Source organism: Staurois parvus, unplaced genomic scaffold (genome assembly GCF_062004578.1).
Source record: "Staurois parvus isolate SC_StPar_1 unplaced genomic scaffold, SC_StPar_1.0 ptg000293l, whole genome shotgun sequence".
Classification (NCBI taxonomy): Eukaryota; Metazoa; Chordata; class Amphibia; order Anura; family Ranidae; genus Staurois; species Staurois parvus.
The window spans coordinates 2501-11916 of NW_028318089.1; positions in this window are offsets into that span (position 1 = coordinate 2501).

A 9416-nucleotide genomic window follows, 5' to 3' on the forward strand; every position below is an offset into this window, starting at 1 on the left:
TGATAGGGGCATGTTCTCATAGGCATTGGGCTCCTGCATCATGCTGCTATGTATGTATATATAAACACACACATACAGAATCTCACAGAAGTGCGTACGCCCCTCATATTTGTAAATATTTGATTCTATCTTTTCATGTGACAACACTGAGGAAATGACACTTTGCTACAATGTGACGTAGTGAGTGTACAGCTTGTATAACAGTGTAAATTTGCTGTCCCCTCAAAATAACTCAAAACACAGCCATTAATGTATAAACCGCTGGCAACAAAAGCGAGTACATCCCTAAGTGAAAATGTCCATATTGGCCCAAAGTGTCAATATTTTGTGTAGCCACCATTATTTTCCAGCACTGCCTTAACCCTCAGCTCAGTAGATTGTTTCTAAATAGAGCTTCTCCAGGGCTTCCCCCATCCTCTGGAACTCACTGCCCCAATCCATCAGACTGTCACCTACCCTCCTCACCTTTAGGCGCGCCCTGAAAACCCATCTCTTCAGGGAAGCCTACCCCGCCCTCACCTAATTGCCGATCTCCTCCACTCTTCCTACCACTCCATCCCCCGCAGCTATTTCCTCCTGAACCACTATCACCTCCCTCCTAGATTGTAAGCTCCAAGGAGCAGGGCCCTCGAACTCCTCGTGTATTGTATTGTTACTGTCTCGTGTATTGTCTCCCATTATATTGTACATCGCTGAGCAAACTGTTGGCGCTATAAACTGTATAATAATAATAAAGCTGGATGGATTCCTAAATGCACAAACTATGACTGGATATTAACAATATTAGGTAATAGCACCAGGGGTAGTTGATCCAGGGAATACAGTCAGGTCCATAAATATTGGGACATTGACACAATTCTAAAATTTTTAGCTCTATACACCACCACAATGAATTTGAAATGAAAAACAAGATGTGCTTTAACTGCAGAAAGTCAGCTTTAATTTGAGGGTATTTACATCCAAATCAGGTGAACGGTGTAGGAATTACAACAGTTTGCATATGTGCCTCCCACTTGTTAAGGGACCAAAAGTAATGGGACAATTGGCTTCTCAGCTGTTCCATGGCCAGGTGTGTGTTATTCCCTCATTATCCCAATTACAATGTGCAGATAAAATGTCCAGAGTTCATTTCAAGTGTGCTATTTGCATTTGGAATCTGTTGCTGTCAACTCTCAAGATGAGATCCAAAGAGCTGTCACTATCAGTGAAGCCAGCCATCATTAGGCTAAAAAAACAAAACAAACCCATCAGAGAGATAGCAAAAACATTAGGCGTGGCCAAAACAACTGTTTGGAACATTCTTAAAAAGAAGGAACGCACCGGAGAGCTCAGCAACACCAAAAGACCCGGAAGACCACGGAAAACAACTGTGGTGGATGACTCAAGAATTCTTTCCCTGGTGAAGAAAACACCCTTCACAACAGTTGGCCAGATCAAGAACACTCTCCAGGAGGTAGGTGTATGTGTGTCAAAGTCAACAATCAAGAGAAGACTTCACCAGAGTGAATACAGAGGGTTCACCACAAGATGGAAACCATTGGTGAGCCTCAAAAACAGGAAGGCCAGATTAGAGTTTGCCAAACAACATCTAAAAAAGCCTTCACAGTTCTGGATCAACATCCTATGGACAGATGAGACCAAGATCAACTTGTACCAGAGTGATGGGAAGAGAAGAGTACGGAGAAGGAAAGGAACTGCTCATGATCCTAAGCATACCACCTCATCAGTGAAGCATGGTGGTGGTAGTGTCATGGTGTAGGCATGTATGGCTGCCAATAGAACTGGTTCTCTTGTATTTATTGATGATGTAACTGCTGACAAAAGTAGCAGGATGAATTCTGAAGTGTTTCGGGAATATTATCTGCTCATATTAAGCCAAATGCTTCAGAACTCATTGTACGCCGCTTCACAGTGCAGATGGACAATGACCCAAAGCATACTGCAAAAGCAACCAAAGAGTTTTTTAAGGGAAAGAAGTGGAATGTTATGCAATGGCCAAGTCAATCACCTGACCTGAATTTGATTGAGCATGCATTTCACTTGCTGAAGACAAAACTGAAGGGAAAATGCCCCAAGGGCAAGCAGGAACTGAAGACAGTTGCAGTAGAGGCCTGGCAGAGCATCACCAGGGATGAAACCCAGCGTCTGGTGATGGCTATGCGTTCCAGACTTCAGGCTGTAATTGACTGCAAAGGAGTTGCAACCAAGTATTAAAAAGTGAAAGTTTGATTTATGATTATTATTCTGTCCCATTACTTTTGGTCCCTTAACAAGTTTGAGGCACATATGCAAACTGTTGTAATTCCTACACTGTTCACCTGATTTGGATGTAAACACCCTCAAATTAAAGCTGACAGTCTGCAGTTAAAGCACATCTTGTTTGTTTCATTTTAAATCCATTGTGGTGGTGTATAGAGCCACAAATGTTAGAATTGTGTTGATGTCCCAATATTTATGGACCTGACTGTATCTGCTTGCTTCCTGGGGATCAGGAAGGTTTATTTTCCCTCTTACTGGAGCAAATTGGATCATGCTTTATGAGGGGTTTTTTTTGGCTTCCTCTGCATCAACTGTGGGTATATGATTGTGATAGACGTTTTCTATTTTTTTCTACTTGGCTGGACTACAGTAGACAGATTTGTGTCTTTTTTCAACATAACTATGCAAAACATTAAACCCCCCTAATGTCATCCCTCTACCCCAACTGCAGCTAATCAAGCAGAGATCATGCTTTGTTAGCTACTTACCAGCCACAGTGGCCAGAGAAGGAATGAACTGAAACCAGAAGTGACAAAATGTTCATTGCTTCTGGATTCATTCACCTGATCCCACTTGTCATCCTGAAGTGAGATACTATGGTTCCAGGCTCTTTAAAAGCGGATTCACACATTTGCGGTGCGGATTGAATGTCAGCTTTCAAAGCGAATTGACACAGTAGTTCACTGGTTTATGTCAGGTTTACATCAGGTTCAGGACAAGATTAGCTCAGGATCTTATCTTGTTCACAATCTTGTGAGGTTTAGAAATGGTTCCCATAGATGTCAATAGCCTATAATTCATACCTGAACCTGAAGGCACTACTCACAAATTGTACAGGACTCTTTTTCAAACTGCACTGATTCTGTACCGCCAGTGTACCGGACATATGTGAACAGGCACCATAGGAAGCAATGTTTTTTCACGGCATGTGGACTGGATTTGATTCAAACCGCATCCAATCCACATATATGTGAACAGGCATGGGAAGGGGAATTCTCAGGACCATAATAGTGATCAGGCTACTGTAGGGCCACAGGATCACTTTTCTTGAAAAGCCGATCGCTGGCTAAAAAAAAAATGGTACCAAGCATGTTTTGAACACCACCAGGATTACTTTTATTGAAAAGCCGATCAAAAGCTTGTAGTCCAGGAGGTTTATAAAATGGCCTTATGGGTGACAAGTGGTTAAAAAAAAAAAAGCAATGTATTTTCAGTGACCACATAATTTGAGTTATTTTTGAAGTATTATTTTGAGCTCCTGAGAAACAGACAAAAATGTAAGGCAGGGCTTGAACACTGAAGTCATCACACATGTTGGGGACTACACAAGCAGGCATCTGGGCACCACAAGCAAAAAACACAATTTCATTAATTTTTATTATTCAAAGCAACCCCTCCCATCCATCCTTGTCTCTATGCTTATTTTGCTGAGAAATCACTTTGAAACACACCCCCTAACATCTCTGGCCATGGCCATCTTGAGTAAGGGCAGATGATTCATGTAGCATTTACTTCCTGGAATTTATCTTTCCTTAGCTCAGGCATGCAGGCAGAACAGTGTACTTAGCTGAGCAAGCCCCTCCTCCCTTTCTGACAACTGGCATTCATGACATCATTTGCCTAGGCCTTTAAACCAGGAAGTAACTGAAGAAATGTAAGAAAAAATTTATACAAGTATGATATACTTTCTTATCTATTTACTAATGCTAGCATCATAAGGATTAGAAAAGTCAAAGTTGATTGAGAGAGTGAAGTTCCACTTTAAAAAATACAGAGGCCAACCAACTTTCCTGGAACTGTCATGGCATCACAACAGTGCTTTTCTAACTGCTCATTTAACTATTCATTTAAGGGGTCAAAATCAGGTTTTAACCCAGAGGGGTGCTTTAACCACTTCAAGCCCGGACACTTTTACCCCCTTCCTGTCCAGGCCAATTTTCAGCTTTCAGTGCTATCACACTTTGAATGACAATTGCGCGGTCATGCAACACTGTACCCATATTAATTTTTTAGCATTTTTTTAAGACAGATAACAAAAACTTTATTTTGGTGGTATTTATTTTTTTGCTATATAAATGAAAAAGTCAAAACATTTTGAAAAACAGTGTTTTTCTGATAAAATTTTGCAAATAAATAACCTAACCTTTCTTCATAAATCTTGGCCAAAATGTATTCAGCTACCTTTTTAGTAAAAAAAAAAAAAAATTTAACTCAAAATTAGTTTATATCCAAAAATTATAATTTTTCGAAATTGTTTTTTATTATTTATGTTTTTTTTTTTTTAATACATAAAGGCTGTAAAAGCTATCATTTCTCCTTCTCTCTGCCTGCATACTGTGCGAGTTGTGATTGGTCACAGCTTGTCACATGGTACAAGGCTGTTGTGAATAGCCTTGTACCATGTGACCTCTGTGATCATTCACAGAATTCATTCAGAAGTGACATCTTGCTTACTACTATTCATGTGATCACTGATTGGCAAATCAGTGATCACATGATCGGGACCTCACACAGAGGTCCCGTACAGTGATCAGACACAGCAGGCACCGAATAGCGGTGCCGCACGCTCCAGGGGAGCGCGGACAGGCGGGGAGGACGTTTATAAACGGCCACCCGCTCCTGCATTGCTCCCATCCGGCCATTTATATACATGGGCCGGATGGGAAGTGGTTAAATAACATATACTTTTATGGACATGGTGCTTTATGTGCACAGTTGATTAGTGGATATTATTAAAGCGGTTTTAAACCCAAACCAAAAATGTAATTTATTGCATCTCAATAAATCATTAGATGTGGTGGCTGTATTGTTTTTTTTTTAGGCTTTCCTTTTCTCCGTTTTCACCTGGTGATCTGGCCAGTAACACCTCCTGTATTAGGCTCCGTTCACACCTATGCAGTTTGCTTCCCCCCCCCCCCCATTTTGCAGTGCTTTTCGCAGTTCATTTTGCGTTTTGCTACATTTTTACCGCGTTTTGTTCAGCCCTTTTTTTTTTTTTTTACTTGAAAGTGGAATTTTTTTTTGCTTGGTAGGATAAAAATGAAAAAACGCAAAACGCTCTAAAAAAGCAGCAAAAACACACTACCATGCATTTCAGCAGATTCTTCATTGAACCCTATTGTACCAAAAACTCTGCTTTTTGCTTTTAAAAAAAGTCCCTGATCATTTCCAAAAATACAGCAGCTCAAAAAAAGCATAGATGTGAACATGTTCTATAGGAAATCATGTTAAATGGACCGTAGGGTGTTTCTGCAAAAAACACTAAAAAACGCATTGGTGTGAACGGAGCCTTAGAGTGCCCCCATTCTGGATGAAGGAGCACAGGGGCACCTTTGGATAGCACCACTGTCAGTCAGAGGGGAATATTAGATATACCAATACTAATACTAGATACACTAACAAACTTCAACCAAATTCCAGCTACTGTAACACTTTCTAAGAAGTTACAGCAAACAGATTGCTCCTTTTGGGATAAAGATTTAAATAAACGCTGATCATTATAAACACTCCTCCCAGTGGTAAATCATTTGTCTCATCTCTGTAAATGATACATCTGCAAGAGAGCTTGTTCTTTTGAAGTACAATAGATTTACTGGCTGGATCAGCAGGTGACAATAAAAGGAAAGAAAGTCTGGCTCCATGCACACGGGACGTTTTGATAATGCTGATAACGTTAGCGGTGTCACATTAAAAATGAGTTTTTCAGCATTTTTTTTCATTAGCGTTTAGCCACGTTTTTTAGACCAAAAAAAAAAAAATTTTTCTTTTGGTCAAAAAAATGTCCAAAAAAATGCCAGTTTGCCACGATTTACCGTGTTTTTCAGCATTCGACCGCAGCTAAAAATTAAAAAAAAAAAAACAAAAAAAAAAAACTCGAAACCCACTAGTCCTGGGTTTTTTTCCAGCCAATAAACATTGATTACAGTTTGTGTGTACATGGACACATAGGATAACATGCTGGGAATTTTACTGGCTGTAGAAAAAAATGTCAAAAGCCAAAAACAGCCGCTGTAAAAACATCCCGCGTGCATGGGGACTAAGGCTTCGGCCAAAACAAGTTAACGTGTTATCACTGTATCTTGCTCTGTAGCCAATAAAGAATTGTTTCCGTGGTTGTCACCAAGTAGCTGGCTTCATTGTATCAGAAAACACATCTGAGTGCCCTTTAATAAACCAGGATAAAGACATTGCATTGTTATCATACAGGAAGTCAGAAAACGGTCTTCTAATGTACTGTGATATGCAGAAAACACCGCCAACACTACGAGCTGATCAAGGCTGGGTTCACATATGTGCGGGTGGTGCCGCTGCAGATCCGCACAAAAATCCATGCAGCTGCACTACCCGCACAGAGGAAAGCGGACCCGCGGGCGGGTGCCATTAATTCTAATGGCACGCTGCCCACACTGGAAATCGCTACCGTGCGGGCTGCGTTTTCAGAAGTGGTGCAGGGACTTCTTCCATGCGTGTACCGGGGCATGGGAGTCCATTCAAATGAATGGGCTCTCATGTCCGCGCAAAACGTAGCCCGCAGGAACAAGAGTATGTGAACCAGGAGTCACAGCTAATTGATACAGTAGTTATTCACTGGTTCAGATCAGGTTCAGGACAGAATTATGGCAGGATTTTATCCTGTTCACACATGTGCAGTTTAGGATTGGTTTTCATAGAGGTCAATAGCCTGTAATCCACATCTGAACCGCACTGCTCAGAAATCAGACATGACTCTTTTTAAAACCGCACTGAATCCGCACTGCCAGTGCACCGGATAGGCACCATAGGAAGCAATGTTATTTCACATGTCATGCAGATTGGATGCGGTTCAAACCGCATTCAATCCATATATATGTGAACGGGCACTACCAGCCAATATTTACTCTCATAAACTGAGAGGGATAGAAATGTATAGATTGATAAGATCCAAGTTTTAAAGTCACCAGAATCTCTTGGAACTGATCTATTAATGTGTACCTAAAGCCCAAACTCATTTTAGAGAAGTGTGGCCCGAGGGTCAGATGCGGCCATTTGCTTGCCTTTATCCGGCCCTTGGGGACTATTCCTCCATCAACAGTGGGGCACTATTCCTCCCACTGATATTAATGATGGGGCACTATTCCTCCCACTGACACCAATGATGGGGCACTATTCCTCCCACTGATACCAATGATGGGGCACTATTCCTCCAATGACACCAATGATGGGGCACTATTCCTCCAATGACACCAATGATGGGGCACTATTCCTCCCACTGACACCAATGATGGGGCACTATTCCTCCCACTGACACCAATGATGGGGCACTATTCCTCCCACTGACACCAATGATGGGGCACTATTCCTCCCACTGATACCAATGATGGGGCACTATTCCTCCCACTGATACCAATGATGGGGCACTATTCCTCCCAATAACATTAATGATGGTGCACTATTCCTCCCACGAATATTAATGATGCAACAGTATTCCTGTTTGTCAGGTCGTCAACTGATACCAATGATGGGGCATTCTACTGACGACCAACCCTAAAGTAATGTCTATTCTCATTGATGCTGGGTCAGGGACATTTTCTACCCCCGCTGGCCACAATCTGGCCCCCTGAAAGTCTGAAGGACAGTAAACTGGCCCTTTGTTTGAAAGGTTTGGAGACCCCTGTTTCAGAGCATGAAACAGCAACTTCCCACATTGGAAGTAGAGACAAGTGTGAGCGTATTCTGAAATCATCTCTAGCCGAATTTAGAACTTGCAGGTGGGAATGACCTGGTCCCACACCTCATTGTAGTAAAAAAAAAAAAGAGCTAGTTCTGGTATTGGCCAGAGAGGAGTTTGGAGGACACCCAAGCGCCTCTCTAATTGGGAGACAAAAAAAAAACCTTTATAATTCTACTGCTTCTTCCGAGTGTAGGAAGCAAGTATGAGCTCAGGCACACTGGGATCCTAGTCTGAATCGACATGAGCTATTCCATCTGGAAGTTGTGACTGCATACCACCAATCCTGAGACAATCCCCGCTCCGCAGGGGCACATATACAAGTGGCTTGAAAATGTACAACTGTGGGGTGGAGAATGCCTCGACCACTTATGATTGGTGTTGTGCAGTGATAGCTTCCTGATGGGATAACTCAGGTGGGTCTGGACCAGGATTCCAACAGGTCTGAACTCATTCCTGGTAGGAAATGAAAGGAGCCTGATGTCCTTCAACACTGGCCAACTGTGAGAGATGCCTCACTCTTGGTGCACCTGCCCTGGATGCGTGGTAGGACCAGGTATTCGTACAGCAGAGGGCCACACACTTACCGGGCATTGTGGGGCTGGTTTCACTTTACAGTAAGGAGTACACATTTTTCTTAGGGTTGGTTCACATGTGTCTGGTATTAACGTGGTGAAATGCAATTTTTACTGCGTTACCGCAACACACATAAATGAGTGGAACTTTCCATTTAGAATGGCACTGTAAACATTCAATAGCTGTCAACATACCTGCTCTAAAGCGCACCACAACACACATACCAAGTGCTGTCTTGGTGAAAATGCTGCAGGTACTGTTTTAGGTACATTGAGGTGCACTGCCAGCCTATTCAAAATGAATATACTGCATTAAGGCAATGCAGCAGAAAGCACAAACATACATGCATTAACGCAAGTACAGGTATGAGGGAGCCCTTATCGTTTGCCAAAAAACAGATAAAACTAATAAGCACTACTTAGTACATCTCACTTTCAGAGAAAGGCATTGTATTGATGCTATTTTGAAATGTATAACCATCATAACCCTGTACAGTACATTATAAAAAAAAAAAAAAAAAAACTACCAGTGATCACAAAGAAACAGTAATTTTCAGCATTCACTGATATACTATTATATATTTATTTCAGGAACTTATATAGCATTATCAATTTACGCAGCGCTTTACATATATATTGTACATTCACATCAGTCCCTAAACCTCAAGGGGAGTACAGTCTAAGGTCCCTAACTCATACATACACATACTAGGGCCAATTTAGACAGGAGCCAATTAACCTCCCAGCATGTCTTTGGAGTGTGGGAGGAAATCGGAGTACCCAGAGGACACCCACGCAGGCATAGAGAGAACATGCAAACTCCAGGTAGGTGGTGCCGTGGGTGGGATTTGAACCAACGACCCTAGCACTGCCAG